We start from the raw sequence: 16,350 nt of genomic DNA, 5'->3' as shown, positions 1-16,350 counted from the left end.
ACACAGTAGGCAGTGGTCGCCCTGAACGACGCTCTGCTCTAGTTGCCCACGAACTTCTCAGGTTGAATATCGACATAGCAGCTCTCAGTGAGGTCCGTTTCCCTGAGGAAGGTAGTCTTCAAGAACACGGTGCTGGCTATACCCTCTACTGGTCGGGTAAGTCAAAGGCTGAGAGCCGCCTTTCTGGCGTTGGCTTCATGGTCAGGAACTCCATTGCCTCCAAACTCGAAAACCTTCCAACAGGTCACTCAGATCGCATCATGTCCATGCGCCTCCCACTTCAAAACAAGCAGCATGCAACACTCTTCAGTGTGTATGCCCCAACCCTTCAAGCAGATCCTGCAGAAAAGAACAAGTTCTATGCTGATCTACGCAACCTCGTACGGAAGACCCCTACAGAGGACAAGGTGATCATCCTTGGCGACTTCAATGCCAGAGTAGGTAAAGACTCGGAAGCCTGGAAAGGAGTACTTGGCAAACACGGCATTGGCAACTGCAATGACAACGGGCGCCTCCTGCTAGAATTCTGCATGGAGCACCAGCTCACCATCACCAACACTATCTTCCAGCAGAAGAACAGTCTGAAGACAACCTGGATGCACCCACGGTCCAAGCATTGGCACCTTATCGACTACATTCTGGTGCGCCAGAGAGACCTTCGAGATGTCTTACACACCCGAGTAATGCCCAGCGCAGAATGTCATACGGATCATCGTCTTGTACGCTGCAATCTCCGTCTTCACTTTAAACCCACACCCAGGAGAGGAGGTATCCCTCGGAGGAAGTTTCAGGTTGGCAGCCTCCAGTCAGCCGAAGTTAAAGCTGCCTTCCAGGCAAAACTCCAGTCAAGAATTGAGGACCTCAGTTGCCCCACAGACCCTTCTCCAGAAGCACTCTGGGAACACCTAAAAACTACCATCCTGCAGATCTCTGAAGAAGTCCTCGGGTTCTCCACAAGGAAGAACAAGGACTGGTTTGATGAGAACAATCAAGAGATCCAAGAATTACTGGCAAAAAAGAGATCTGCCTACCAAGCACATCTTGCTCAGCCCTCCTGTCCCGGGAAAAAAGCAACCTTTCGCGCTGCATGTAGCAACCTCCAGCGCAAGCTTCGAGACATTCAGAATGAGTGGTGGACCAAGCTTGCAGAGAGAACCCAGCTGTGTGCAGACACTGGTGATTTAAGAGGGTTCTACGAAGCCCTGAAGGCAGTATATGGTCCATCATATCAGGCTCAGAGTCCCTTGCATAGTGCAGACGGCCAAGTGCTCCTCACAGACAAGGCATCCATACTGAACCGGTGGTCGGAGTATTTTCAGGTTCTCTTCAGTGCCAACCGCATAGTTCAAGATTCAGCAATCCACCTCACCCCACTTCAACCGGTGAAAACAGAGTTGGATGAGATCCCCACCCTAGAAGAGACTGTTAAAGCCATCAAGCAACTGAAAAGTGGCAAGGCAGCAGGAGTTGATGGAATTCCACCAGAGATCTGGAAGCATGGGGGCACAGTACTACATAGCTCACTTCACAAAGTACTTGTCACCTGCTGGGAACAAGGCAAATTACCACAGGACTTTCGCGATGCAATCATCATCACCCTATACAAGAACAAAGGGGAAAAGTCAGACTGCTCCAACTACCGGGGGATAACCCTGCTCTCCATCGCAGGCAAAATCCTTGCCAGAATACTCCTGAACAGACTGGTGCCCACCATTGCAGAAGAACTCCTCCCAGAGAGCCAGTGCGGCTTCAGAGCTAACAGGAGCACCACCGACATGGTATTTGTTCTCAGGCAGCTCCAAGAGAAATGCAGGGAACAGAACAAGGGTCTGTATGTGACTTTTGTCGACCTTACCAAAGCTTTCGATACCGTTAGCAGGAAAGGCCTGTGGCAAATCTTGGAACGTTTAGGATGTCCCCCAAGGTTCCTCAACATGATCATCCAGCTACACGAAGACCAGCGAGGCCAAGTCAGACACTGCAACGACCTCTCGGAGCCCTTCCCAATAGGCACAGGTGTAAAGCAAGGCTGCGTTCTCGCGCCAACTCTCTTTACGATCTTCTTTAGCATGATGCTTCAAAGAGCCGCAGTAGATCTAGATGAGGACGATGGTGTCTACATCCGCTATCGCACCGATGGCAGCCTGTTCAACCTGAGGCGACTAAAGGCACACTCCAAGACAATGGAAAAACTCATCCGAGAGCTACTGTTTGCTGATGATGCTGCACTCGTCTCCCACTCGGTATCAGCTCTGCAGCATATGACGTCCTGCTTTGCAGAGGCTGCCAAGCTATTCGGCCTAGAAGTTAGTCTGAAGAAGACAGAAGTTCTCCACCAGCCTGCACCCCAGGAAGATTATCACCCTCCCTGCATCACTGTGGGTGAATCAGTTCTGAAGACAGTCCAGCAGTTCAGCTAGCCAAATGTAATAGCGCTGTTTTTAAAAGCAGGTATTTTCTACAAAAATTGTAAGAAGTTGTGCAAGTCTTCCTAGCAATTGTCACAATTAAATTTTTAATCCTATCCTTTCAATGGTAACTGAAAAAGTTGGCAGATCTTCAGGGGTTTGCAAATTATTTGTACATGCAGTTTGTTTATTTTAAAGGAGGACAAGCAACCCTTCTAACAAAGGTAAGAATTGCCACAGGACATGTCTCAATATTTTAATTTTTGTCCCTGTCCTCATGGGAAGGTTTATAAACAATTGTACCCAAAAGTCAGATGAGTGGAGAGCTGTTTCCATATTCTCAGAAATGGCCTCAGAGATAGATGGGCAGGGATTGAGCACCACACTATTCCACCTCCTCTTTCCTGGCTCTATTCCTATCTGAGCTGGGAGCCAGAGGTGGTATATCCTCCCTCCATCTACCCAGAAGCCCTAAAGAAGAGGAGGAGTTGGATCTATACTCTGCCCTACAGTTGGAGTCTCAGAGCAGCTAACAACCTCCTTTCCTTCCTCTTCCCACAGACACCCTGTGAGGTAAGTGGAGCTGAGAGAGCTCCGAGGGAACTGCTCCTGAGAGAACAGCTCCGAGAACTTGTGACTGACTCAAGGTCACCCAGCTGGCTGCATGTGCAGGAGTGGGGAATCAAACCCAGTTCTCCAGATTAGAGTCTGCCGTTCTTAACCATTATACCACACTGGCACAACCAAGTCTATGAGGGATCAATAGTGCATTCTGGGCAGTTTCTGTCCCATTATTCTCCTTATATTCCCAGGACAGAGCTTCCCAAGAGCTGGCTGGCAGACAACTGGGTATCAAAGGGCCAGCTATCAGTAGCTGCCTGACTTTTAGAGGGCTAGCTGCCATTGATCAGCTGATTGGTGTGAGGATCCTTACAAGGAGTATTTGTAACCCTACTGGCCTAGTGGATGCCAGGCTTGATCATGTGGAGGACTAAAAAAGGGGCCCTGGTATTGTCCGCACCGCCCCCCCCTCCCCAACAATAACCATATTACTAGTTTGGTCAAGGAAGTGATTCCTCCCATATGGTAAACAAACTGCTTACCATCCTCCACTGCGAAGAATGCCCATTTATACTCACTCTCTGCTTCCTATTAATAAGCCAGTTTTTGATCCACAAGAGGACCTGTCCTTTTACTCCATGACTCTCGAGCTTACTAAGGAGCCTTTGATGAGGAACTTTATCAAAAGCTTTCTGGAAGTCAAGGTAAACAACATCTATTGGGTCTGCTTTGTCCACATGTTTGTTCACCACCTCCAAGAAATGTAACAGGTTAGTGAGGCAAGATCTTCCCTTACAGAACCCATGCTGAGTCTTCCTCAATAACCCGTGTTCATCAATGTGCCTACTCATTCTGTCCTTGATAATGGTTTCTACCAACTTTTGCGGTATTGAAGTCAGACTGACTGGCCTGTAATTTCCAGGATCTTCTCTGGAACCCTTTTTAAAGATGGAGGTGACATTTGCTACCTTCCAGTCCTCAGGAACGGAGGAAAATTTCAATGAAAGATTACAGATTTTTGTCAGAAGATCCACAAGTTCAACTTTGAGTTCTTTCAGAACTCTTGGATGTATGCCATCCAGACCTGGTGACTTTTTAGTTTTTAATTTGTCTATCAGTTGTAGGACCTCCTCTTTTGTCACCTTAATCTGACTCAGGTCTTTCAACACCCCTTCCAAAATTAGTGGTTCTGGAGCGGGCAAACACTTCTCGTCTTCCACAGTGAAGATGGAGGCAAAAAATGCATTCAGCTTCTCAGCCATTTCCCTATCCTCTTTCAGTAATCCTTTTACCCCTTGGTCATCCAAGGGCCCCACTGCCTCCCTGGCTGGTTTCCTGCTTCTAATATATTTGAAGAAATTTTTATTGTTGGTCTTCATGTTTTTGCAATATGCTCCTCATGGTCCCTTTTTGCCTGCCTGATCACAGTCTTGCATTTGATTTGCCACAGCCTGTGTTCCCTTTTATTAATCTCACTTGGACTGGTTTTCCACCACGTAAAGGAGTCCTTCTTACCTTTTACAGCTTCCATTACTTTGTTTGTTAACCATGCAGGTCTTTTCTTATACCTGTTTGTGCCTTTCCTAACTTGTGGTATATATTTTATCTGAGCTTCTAGGATTGTAGTTTTAAATAGCCTCCAAGCTTCCCCAAGAGTTTTGACCGTATTTACCTTTCCTTTCAGTTTCCTCTTCACATGCCTCCTCATCTCAGAGAATTTACCCCTTTTAAAGTTAAACATGGTTGTGCCAGTCTTTTGGGGCAACTCCCTATTTATACAAACAGTGAAATCAATAACCTTATGGTCACTGCTCCCAAGCGGTGCGATCACTTTTACATCTCTCACCAAGTCTTGGGCATTGCTTAGGACCAAATCCAGGATCGCCCCACCCCTGGTAGGTTCTGAGACAATCTGCTCCATAGCACAGTCATTGAGAGCATCAAGAAACTCCATCTCTTTCTCTCGACCAGAACACATATTGACCCAATCAATCTGTGGGTAGTTAAAATCACCTATTACGACACAGTTTTTACGTTTAGCCGCTATCTTTAATCCTTCCATCATATTATAATAGTCCTCTATCTTTTGATTTGGTGGGCGATAACAAACTCCCATAGTTAAATTTCCTTTGGGGCCCTCTATTTCAACCCAAAGCATTTCTAGAAGGGAATCTAATTCTCTTACCTCAGTCTTGCTGGACTGTATATTCTCTCTGACATACAGAGCCACCCCACCTCCAACCCTTCCCTCCCTAAACTTCCGATATAACATATCCAGGAATCACCGTGTCCCACTGATTCTCTTCATTCCACCAAGTTTCTGAAATTCCCACAAAGTCTATGTTTTCTCCCAACACTAAACATTCCAATTCACCAATTTTACTTCAAACACTTCTAGCATTTGCATACAAATATCTATAATTTCCCAGGCAAGCTAGGCGCGCAAGCTTCCTTCTGCCACCTTGAGACTTTGGCAGACAGTCCATACCATTTGTCAACATCACAGTGGACAACTCTGATCCATTACCCGGTAGAAAAGTATCAGCTAACCCTTCATCTCTTTGAGATGAGTCCTCCCAAACCAGAGACATTTCATCTCCTGTCGGCTTTCCCCCAAGATTTAGTTTAAAAACTGCTCTGCCACCTTTTTGATTTTAAGAGCCAGCAGCCTGGTTCCATTTGGGACAAGTGGAGACAGTCTCTTTTGTACAGCTCCCGCTTGTTCCAGAAAGCATCCCAGTGCCTAACAAACTTAAACCCTTCCTCCTTACACCATTGTCTCATCCACACATTGAGACTTTGTGCCTGTCTCTCCTGCCCTGTCCGTGGAACAGGTAGCACTTCTGAGAAGGCTACCTTGGAGGTCCTGGCCTTAAGTCTCCCTCCTAGCAGCCTAAATTTTTCCTCCAGGACCTCACGGCTGCATTTCCCCACATCGTTGGTGCCAACATGCACCACGACCACTGGCTCCTCCCCAGCACTGTCTACTACACGTGTAATGTCCGCTACCTTCGCACCAGGCAGGCAAGTCACCATACGGTCAGTACGCGGTTTTGCCACCCAGCTGTCTACTTGCCTAAGAATCGAATCACCAACTACCAAGACCCTCCCTCTCTCCCTGCCCAGGGATGGTTCCTTGGTGCGAAAGGATTCCCGCTCACCAACTGAAGAGGTCCCTTCTGAGGGCGCATTCCCCTTATCCTCAGCACGGTGCCCTGTTCCCTCTTTTTTTTTTTTTAACACATAAAATGCAGTTTTATTTCGTGTGTATAGTCTATATTATTCTGAGCATAGTGAGTAATCCATTGGAGTAATCCATTAATGCTAAAGAACCACAATACCAAGAAAACACACTGTACTTAAAAAAAAAAAATAACAAACATATTGATTTAATGGAGCCGCGGTTGTCAAATAACAATCCTTGGGTAACAAGATACGCTAATTTCTCTGGGTAGCATTAAGATTTCAAGCCAAATGAAGCACGCCAGGTTCACGTTCACTATATCATCTGAGCTGCAGACAGTGTTAATGAATTCCTCATATCATTAAAATGAAAAATTGCTTGTTTTACAAGACTGTAAAAATATATTAAATGGCCTTTTACTTCCTATCCCTTTGGGGGGGAGGGGGTGTAAGGAATGGTGGTGGGGGGGCGGGGATATGCAAATTGCAGAGTTGAGCATGGCAAGGCTGTTTAGCATCTGCTGGGCTCTACCTGCATCCAGACCTCTTAGACAAAGAAAAATGCATCCCAGGAAAACAAAAGGATGCAGACTTTTTTTTTTTTTTTTACCATTTAAACATTTTATTGAGGCATAAAAGTAGCTTACAATCCATAACACAAGGAGTTTACCGTCAATATTAACAGAAATAACCTCGTAAGCTTAATAAACAAAATATAGAACAAAAACAACATTAAAAACAAAATACAAACTGAAAGTAATAGTAATTATAGATTATTATAACACAGTATTTTAAAATAAAATAAGATCAGGGAAAGGAAAAAGGGGGATATAATACACTTTAAATAACTTGAAATTAACTTGTTAAAAGAATTTTATAGCAAAAGGAAATCCTTATACATTTTGTTTTTAGAATAAGAGTTAGCATAAAATGGGTCGGTGTCGAGCTTTTCTAGAATGGGAAGCCAAGTTGCCAGATATTTAGCGTAGGCTTGGTATGGGTCTTTGTGGTCTATGGCTGCCTGAATTTTATCCATTACAATGTGTTCCCAGACTTTAAGTAGCCAGTTGTCAAGTGTCAAATTCAATGAGTTCTTCCAGGACTGCGCAATCGTGGTTTTAGCAGCTGTCAGGAGTTTAACTATCAAGGATTTTTTAGAAGATGAAAGACGGGTATCAGACCAATGATTGAGAAGTATCCTTGTTGGGTCATCTGGGATCAAGACCCCAGTTAGGGAGGAGAGATGGGCACAAATTGAGGTCCAGAATGGTCTGATTTTGGGGCAGTCCCACCAGCAGTGAAAGTAAGAGGCTTTGAGCCCACAGTTTCTCCAGCAGTCTGAAGAACCTAATTGGGTCATATGGGAAAACTGGTTAGGAGTAAGGTACCAACGTGCTATCAATTTAAAGTTTTGTTGAGATATATTTATAATGGTAGATTGTAGGGCATCACTAGCCCATATAGAGTCCCATTGGTCGGGAGAAAGGATGATGCCACAGTCTTTATGCCATTGAGTAGTGTAAGAGGGTAAGGTTGCTTCGAGTTTAGACAATAGGATTCGATACAGCCGTGAAATGAGACTTTTAGGTGTTCTTTCTTCGTGAAAATGAAGAACTAGATGTTCGTAGTCAGATGAAGGGCGAGAAAATGAAGAGATCACTTTAGGGTCCTGAAGAAAGTGCCTGATTTGAAAGTATTCAAACCAAGGTGCTGGCTTAGTCAAAACTTGGTCTAGGTCGTTTTTCGGTAGAAGTTGTTTAGAGGATGAAAGAAGATTAAAGAAAAAATCTTTTGAGGAGTCTCTCCAGACCTTGAAAGAAAAGGGTAATTGGGCGGGGAGGAAATGTTTTTGTCCTATAAAAGATGAGATAGTAGAGAGTCCTGGAGCCAGAAAATGACGCTCCGAATCCCATACTGACAAGAGCGCCCTGAGGAATGGGTTTATGAATTGCCACGGTGGGCGTTCATTTTTCTTGAGCCATAGTAGTTCGTAGTATTTCAGTGGGGTAAAGTGAGCTTCCTCTATGGGCGTCCATGGTGGCGGGGGATGTTGGTACAATATTTTGGTCATCTGGGATAAAATGGTAGCTTTGTAGTACTTTGCAATGTCAGGAACTGCTAGGCCACCTTTTTGCCTTGATCGACATAAAGTTGAAACTTTGATTCTAGGCTTTTTATATTTCCAGATAAAGGAGGTCAGTATTTGTTGCCAGGATTTTAAGATAGGCTGAGAGATCTCAATAGGAAGAGCCCGAAAAAGATATAAAAACTTGGGAAAAATAAAGGATTTAATTACATGGATTCTTTCCATCCAGGATAGTTGCAACTTATCCCATTGCTTTAGCGTGGTAGTAATCTCAGAAGCCGTGGCCGTGTAGTTAGTTTTTAATAGGCCAGCTATATTTAAGGGGATTTTCAGCCCCAAATAGGGCCAGGAATCAGAGACCCAATGAAAGGGGTAGTTTGCAACTATGTCTTTTTTAGAAGTATCGGAAATTTTAATCGGATAGAGAATTGATTTCGAGTGGTTAACTGTAAGACCTGAAAGTTTGCTATAATCAGACAGAAGAGAGGAGACGGCTTTAATAGACTGTAGTGGATTTGTAATATATAAGACTATATCGTCGGCAAATAAACTTATTTTAAAAGTAGAATTTTGGACAGAGATGCCAGAAATCTCTGAAGAAAGCCGTATCAAATTTGCAAAGGGCTCTATGACAATGGCGAATAGCAATGGTGATAGGGGGCACCCTTGACGAGTCCCTCTTTCCAGGACAAGTGAAGGGGACTGTTGACCATTGATTTGTATAAACGCGGATGGACAGGAATACAAAGAATCTATAACCGTTCTGAACCTAGGTCCGAAACCCATGTGATGTAAGACTTTTTTAAGGAAGAGAGGTTCTACACTGTCGAAGGCCTTCTCTATATCTAAGGCAAGAATGCAGGAGTCGTATGGCTGAAAAGTGCAATATTGAATTAAGTTAATTGTCCGTGATATCACGATTCGGAATAAAACCTGATTGGTTGGTGTGAATATAGAGCCCTATGATTGTGTTCAATCTAGCAGTCAAAATAGAAGTAAATATTTTATAATCATTATTTAGTAAAGAAATGGGGCGGTAAGATTTAACATTTAATGGGTCTTTGTCTTTTTTGGGAATCATAACTATTTTCGCCTGGGACCAGGAGGGAGGCATACAGCCGGAGTCCAGAACAAGATTGCAAACAGTGGTAAGGTGAGGTACCAGGGAAAGATTGAATTTTTTATAAAATTCTGAAGGTAGCCCATCTCTACCTGGGGTTTTATTGATTTTGGAGGCCTTAATGGCGTCAGCGACTTCAAGAGAAGAAATCGGAGAATCTAAAAAGGCTTGGTGTTCATGGGAGAGTTGGGTAATGATCTTCTGGTTTTGAAAAAAGTGGTCTATTAGGTGAGAAGGAGGGTTGGACGAGGTATATAGCTGTTGGAAAAACTGATGGAAGGTGTCCAAGATTTTTTTATTTGATGAGTGTATTTTGCCAGAGTTGTCTCTAAGACATTTAATCTGTCTCTCACCTAGCTCTTTCCTGAGTTTCCATGAAAGTAGCTTCAACGAACGGGGGTGGTTATACCAGTATTTTTGTTTCACGAATAGTAGATTTTTTCGAATACTGGATGTTTCCAATAAATCTAGTTTCTGTCTTTCGAGAACAAGTTTTTGGTAAACTTTATTAGAGCAAGTTTGCTTGTGTTTTTGTTCCAAGTGTTTAATATTGTCTCAAATAAGCTGTTTCAGTTCTAATTTTCTTTTTTTGTAGGCCGAATGCAGGGAGATACACTTGCCTCGCAGAACAGCTTTCATTGCGTCCCACACAATTTCTTGGGAAACCCCACAATCCAAATTGTTTTTGAAATAAAGATTGATCTCTTGCTCTAATTGTGTACAAAATTCTTGGTTCAGAAGGAGTGATGTATTTAATGTCCAATTGAATGAAGGCCTGTCCTGAGAACCAATATGCAGTGTGCACTCCAACCAAGCGTGGTCGGAAAGTGTCCTGAGGCCAATGTTGGTGTGTGAAACTTGGTTCAATAAGGAGGGAGAAATAAGAAAATAATCAATCCTTGTAAAGGTATTGTGTAATGCCGAAAAGTAGGTGTAGTCCTTAACCCCCGGGTTATGCAGTCTCCAAACATCACATAGGTTAAAATTATGAAGGACAGATTGCATAGGTGCTGGGAAAGAAGTCGGAGGAGAGTATGGCTTAAATGATCTGTCCCACTTGGGGTCTATGATTTGGTTGAAGTCCCCCCCTATAATGACTGCCCCTTCTTGGAAAAGGGCAAGTTTAGAGAGCGTGTCTTTTATAAAGGTAATTTGTGAGGAATTAGGAGCATATAGAGAAACCAGAGTGAAAGGAGAGTCATTAAGTGTACCTTTTATGAAGATATAGCGTCCTTGGGGATCGACTTCTTGAGCCGACAAAACAAACCGGGTATTTTTTGAAAGTAGGATGGCGACTCCACGTGATTTAGAAGAACCAGGAGCTACATACTGTGTATGGAACCACTTAGATCGAAGTATGGTGGAGCTTGCCGACTTAATATGGGTTTCTTGTAGGAAAAGAAGATCAGGTTGTAGTTTGGTCAAGGCAGAAGAAAGCCGCTTGGCTTTAATAATGTTGTTAAGGCCTCTGCAGTTGAGAGAAATTAACTTTAAGTCAGACATAATTTAGATACATTAAAGTAAAAAAAAAAACATTGTTAAGATCCATATAACGCCTGTAAAACCCGGACTGGGGCTCTGTATAACAATGATGAGAAAAAGTAGAAGAAACAGGTAACAATGGCCAGGTTTCCCTTGTTCTCACAACACAGAATAAACAAAGAGAGAACATTGGGGTGGAAGTACCAGGATTAGTGACCTGACTGCAAAAATCTAGGTTCACAACAGCAACCATATTTGTCTGAAACAAATTGAACAAACACAAACCACATTTCAATATAAATGTAAAAATTTCCGAAAACCCAAACACCGCTAAAGGAATCCACTGAGTTCGAGGGCCATGGCCAGAGTATACCAAAACATACCAGTGCTGGTCAAAAAGCACCGTCTGAAAAAGGCCATAGATAAACACCAGTAAAAGGTACCTTTTCCCCTTGAAAAAACAAATCAACAATATTAACAACATAAATCTTACTAAACTGTTCATTGTTTCCAACCAGGAAACAATGCAACTTTACTCAGTATATAAGAAATATACAATCTAATATGGAGGGAGCAAAAAGAAGGAACATCCCGGCTGTTCCCTTAACAATGTGACATAATAGGAGGAAAGAAAAAACCCCGCTCCCTTGAACCAGAACAAGATGGCATGGGTAGTGCAAATACAAATGTTCAGTAGCAGGAGATGGAAGTAGCAGGAGGTGAACTGAACGTCCATGGAGAAGTCAGCGTCGTCTTCTTGGCTTGAAAGAAAATGGTGGGTTGGTTGAACGAGATGAAGTAGCCCCACTTGAGTCAGGAGATGAAGGAGAGTCAATGTTTAGTTGTTTAAGAAGATCACAGCCGGAGGTGAAATCAGAAGCTGTTAGCCGAAGGCCCTGGTGAACAACCAGTATCTGGATAGGAGAAGCCCAGCGGAAGCGTATTTTGTGTTCAAATAGTGAGTTTAGAATCGGCTTCATTTCTTTCCTATGCTGCAAGGTTTCCGGTGAAAGATCAGCTAGAACCAGGATCTTTTTGCCCTTGTAGAGTAGACCCTCTTCAGATCGGGCTCTCTGTAAAATCAGGGTTCTGGTCCTGGAGTCTGGAACCGTGGCAAGTATGTCTCTTGAAAAGTCTTTTGACTTGGGCTGTAATGCCCCCAGACGGTAGGCAGAATCAATGAGAGAGGCGACGCCATCTTGGAGGTGGAGGGCTGAAGCAAGCCATGAGGCAATGAAGGTTTTTACCTCCTGGTTCTCTTCCACCTGTTCTGGCAGGCCTCTAAATTTCAGGTTAGCAGCCCTTAATCTGTTATCCAGGTAAAGCACCTTCTCATGGAGCCATAGGTCTGAACTTTGCAGGGCTTGTACAGCCTCGTGGGCCACCGTAGCCATTTCCAGCGCTGAGTCTGCAGTTTGAGTGACTGCTGAAAGTGTTTCATTAATTTTTTTTAGTTCTAATTGCAAGGGGGTAATAGCTTTGCTGATCTTCTCCCCCATTGTGACCCCTATTGAGTCCTCCAAGCGTGAAATCGCCGCTTGAAATGTCTGGGTTGTTAATAAAGAGCCCTCTTCCTGAGCAGGGCCTGGGGAAGAGCTGGAAGCCATTTCAGAGTGAGGTAAGGGCCCGGGGCTTGTTGGAAGAAAGTTTAGTACCTGCTGCGTCGGTGCGGCTTTCGCAGGAGTTTTCTTGGCTGCCTTGGTGTTCCCTGCAGTTCGTTTGCCCATGCCAGGTGAAAGAAATAGTTGGAAGCGGGAGCGGGAGAAGCAGGAAGGGACTGTGAGCCGGGAGCCACCGCTTCAAGCGTCCGCCATCTTCCACGTCGCCACGCCCCCCCCCTGTTCCCTCTTGACCCTCACGCTCCCTGGCAGCAACGGGGCTGCCACGTTCATAGTGGGGCTCATCTAATACGCCCCCGAGAGTCTTCCCCGAGTGCCTAACTGACCATCTCTGCTTCTCCAGGGCAGTCACCTCGGCCTCAAGGGTACAAACTCGTTCCCTGAGGACCAGGAGCTCCTTGCTTCGAACACACACCCAAGACTTCTGTCCTGTGGGCAGATAGTCATACATGTGACACTCAGTACAAAACACTGGAAAGCCCCCACCTCCCTGCTGGCATTCTACCTTCATGATAGCTTTTTTTTTTTTAATATACAGTCCTCTTTAAATCCTGTTTGTTTAAGTGGCTCCCCTTCTGGAGGGTCAACTTACCTTATTGAGAGAACAAGGAAATTAGGGATCTGGGTCCTGGTCCTTACAGAGTCCCCAGGCCAAGAGCCCTTTAGCTTACGCCACAGGCTCGCGCCTTTGGCAAGACGCAGAATAAAATGCAAAGAGGGTGGGGCGCACAGCCACTCCTAAGCAATCAGCAGCAATCAACAACAATCACTTTAAATCACCTTCAGCCCACTCAACCAAACAAACAGCAGTTCCCCAGCTACCACAACTCAGCTGTCTCAGCTTATCTCAGAGCTGCTCTGCTCTCCCTCAGACCTCTCTATGATGTGCTCAGCCTTTGGCAAGGCGCAGCTTAAAATGCAAAGAGGATGGGGAGCACTGCCACTCCTAAGCAATCAGCAACAATCACTTTCAATCACCTTCACCTTCAGCCCACTCAACGAAATAAACAGCAGTTCCCCAGCTACCACAACTCAGCTGTCCCAGCTTATCTCAAAGCTGCTCTGCTCTGCTCTCCCTCAGACCTCTCTGAGATGTCCTGCCACTCTTCCCATGTGATTTGAATCACTGGCAGGGGCAACCTTCAAGCCATGGTGGAGGTGCTTGAAGACTGCCCATGCCCCTGCCAGCAATTCAAATAGCATGGGAAGAGTGGCAGGAGCAGCTGCTGCCCTTCCCACATGATTTAAAGACCCTGTTGACCAGCTGGCTGGCAGGCTCTTTAAATGGAAGGGGAGGCTGGCCCAGCTGCTACCCATGATCAGGAGAATGCCCAGGAGCAGGTGCCGGCCTCCCGGGCGATTTAAAGTCCCCACCAATGTGCTGATTGGCAGGACCTTTCCCAGGTGTGAGAAGGGCAGTGGCTGTTCTTGGAGCCTTCTCATGCAATTTAAATCACCTGGGAAGGAGTAGTGGCCCCCCACTTTCACAGGGGGTGCCCAATTTGGTGCCCCCAGGACCACGCCCTAGGCAACCACCCAAGGTCATCTAACGGGCACACTGGCCCTGCTGAGGACACATGAGCAAAGCAGGTCTCACCCTGGTCAATGCCTGTTTTCATGGGAGACAGGGAGTCCAATCCTAAATAACGTATCCCTTTCTATGAAGGGCTTTGAATGGTGTAAATTGGTTTGGAGGTCTAGATAAACTCCTCTGAATTATTAGAAGGAAGATTGTAATGAGATAACATTTTAGCCTTGACATGAGATAACATTTTAGCCCTATAAGTAAACTAAACGATTAAACAGACAATCTCCCTTTTCTTTTCTTTTTTTGTTTTCACAAAAGCCTTGCACCTTTCATCACAGATATTTAATTTTTCTATCAAGACTTTTTGTGCAGCAAACAACATCTTATTATAGCTTATTCAAAAATATCCTTCAAATGGGTTAAGTCTATAATTTATGGCACCTGTGGCTTTAAACTAGCATGAGGTGCAATACCTTTGGCTGAATCACTCAGTATTGTGTGAGAGCCAGTTTAAATTGTACTGGCAATCAATTGCCAAAACTGTACTGCGAAGTTCAGCAGATGGCTTTGACTTTCAAAGCCCATAGCTCAGTGAGTACACAGAGGACATGCTCTGCATACATATGGTCTCAGGTTTAATTCCCAACAAATCCAAATGAAGAAATAGCAGTGCTGAGGTATATTTCTGCCTGAGACCTTTGGGAACTCCTGTCAGTCAGAGTAGAACTAGAAAAACTGAAGGTCTAACTCACTATATGGCTGCCATGTTTGCTCATCTGTTTCAGTTTGTTGTAATACAACTCAATGCTGTAGTCCCCCCCACCATTAGCTGAAACTTTTGTGTGAACTAGCCCTATCAATCTTCAGTGAGTAAGTTAGTATTCTCTGACAGCATGATTTCAAAGGAGCTGGTATGACAGATTGTTGTCTGCTGGCCTCTTGTTTTGTCCCTAGTTTTTTTGTTTTGTTTTTTTAAATGTTAAACTGCCTTATGGGGGGGAAGACTGCAAATCTACACAATGCCACAAGAGGGGGGAATTGACACAGAAAAATTAAAATTTCAAGCAGCTTAATTCACTGGTGTTTGTGTAGACTGACATCAATTGAAATTATGAACAAATTCAGTAAGAAATAATTGTCTCCAAACAATTTTCTTCATAGTGGATGCTTTTGGAAAGGAGTTTAAATTGAGAAAAGAGCACAGAGAACAGTGTTAAACCCCCTACTCAGCATGGTGACCATGATCTAAATCGCTCTCCTCCAGCTGTTTTTAAAAAAAGGTAAAGGTAGTCCCCTGTGCAAGCATCAGTCGTTTCCGACTCTGGGGTGACATTGTTTTCACGGCAGACTTTTTACGGGGTGAGTTGCCATTGCCTTTCCCAGTCAACTACACTCCCCCCTCCCCAGCAAGCTGGGTACTCATTTTACCGACCTCAGAAGGATGGAAGGCTGAGTCAACCTGAGCTGGCTACCTGAAACCAGCTTCCGCCGGGATCGAACTCAGTGTTTTTACATAGAACTAAAATACACGAATATCCTCTGTTTTGTGTAATTCGATCATCAGACCCCACATTCAGCAGAACAGGAAATAAAACTGTGGCCTCAGATTCATACCTTAGCTATCTCTCTGACGTCAATCCAAAGTTCCTCTCTGGGGGTTCCAAAGGTCTGTAGAACAGTACCCTTATCTGTAGAATCTGGTCAGATTCTTTGGGTTTTTCTATCTGCTTTGGAACCAGCTTCAGAATGTGATGTTGCTTGCCCTTTGTGAGAACTAGTGCTCAGTTTTGCAGTTTTCACTTGTGGCCTTGATCACTGTCTCTCATCATAGCATGTCTTACAGAGTTTGTTGAGGCTCTACACTGCTCTATTCTGGGCCAAGTGTTCTATTTGTCCTCTAATTTTTATGTTTGATAAATAACTACAGAAAGACAAAAGGCAAAGATGGTGAAGAACAAGAAGAGACAAGATGTGTTTTCATTTGAAATATGAATCCTAGGAATGTGTAAATAAGGCAGACAAGGCACCACAAAAACTGAGCAAAGCCTGCAAAAATGTTTTTGACGTCACAGTTATTAAAATTCTAAAGAGTAAAGAGATGCTCAGATTGTGTAGTGATATAGACAAAAACTTATCACCAGAAGAGCCAATAGGGAGAAGACAGTAATTTGTAATCAATAATTCATAATTTATTATTCCATTGGGAAATTTATAATCACCATTGGGCCTTCTGGGTGTGAAAACTGGCACTTTGTTGAAGATGCACTCTTAAAAACTTATTTAGCCATTTTGGTGTAGTAGTTAAGTGTGTGGACTCTTATCTGGAAGAACCAGGTTTGATTCCCCACTTTTCCACTTGCAGC

Source organism: Heteronotia binoei, chromosome 5 (assembly GCF_032191835.1).
Source record: "Heteronotia binoei isolate CCM8104 ecotype False Entrance Well chromosome 5, APGP_CSIRO_Hbin_v1, whole genome shotgun sequence".
Classification (NCBI taxonomy): domain Eukaryota; kingdom Metazoa; phylum Chordata; class Lepidosauria; order Squamata; family Gekkonidae; genus Heteronotia; species Heteronotia binoei.
Note: the sequence above shows the minus strand (reverse complement) of the source record.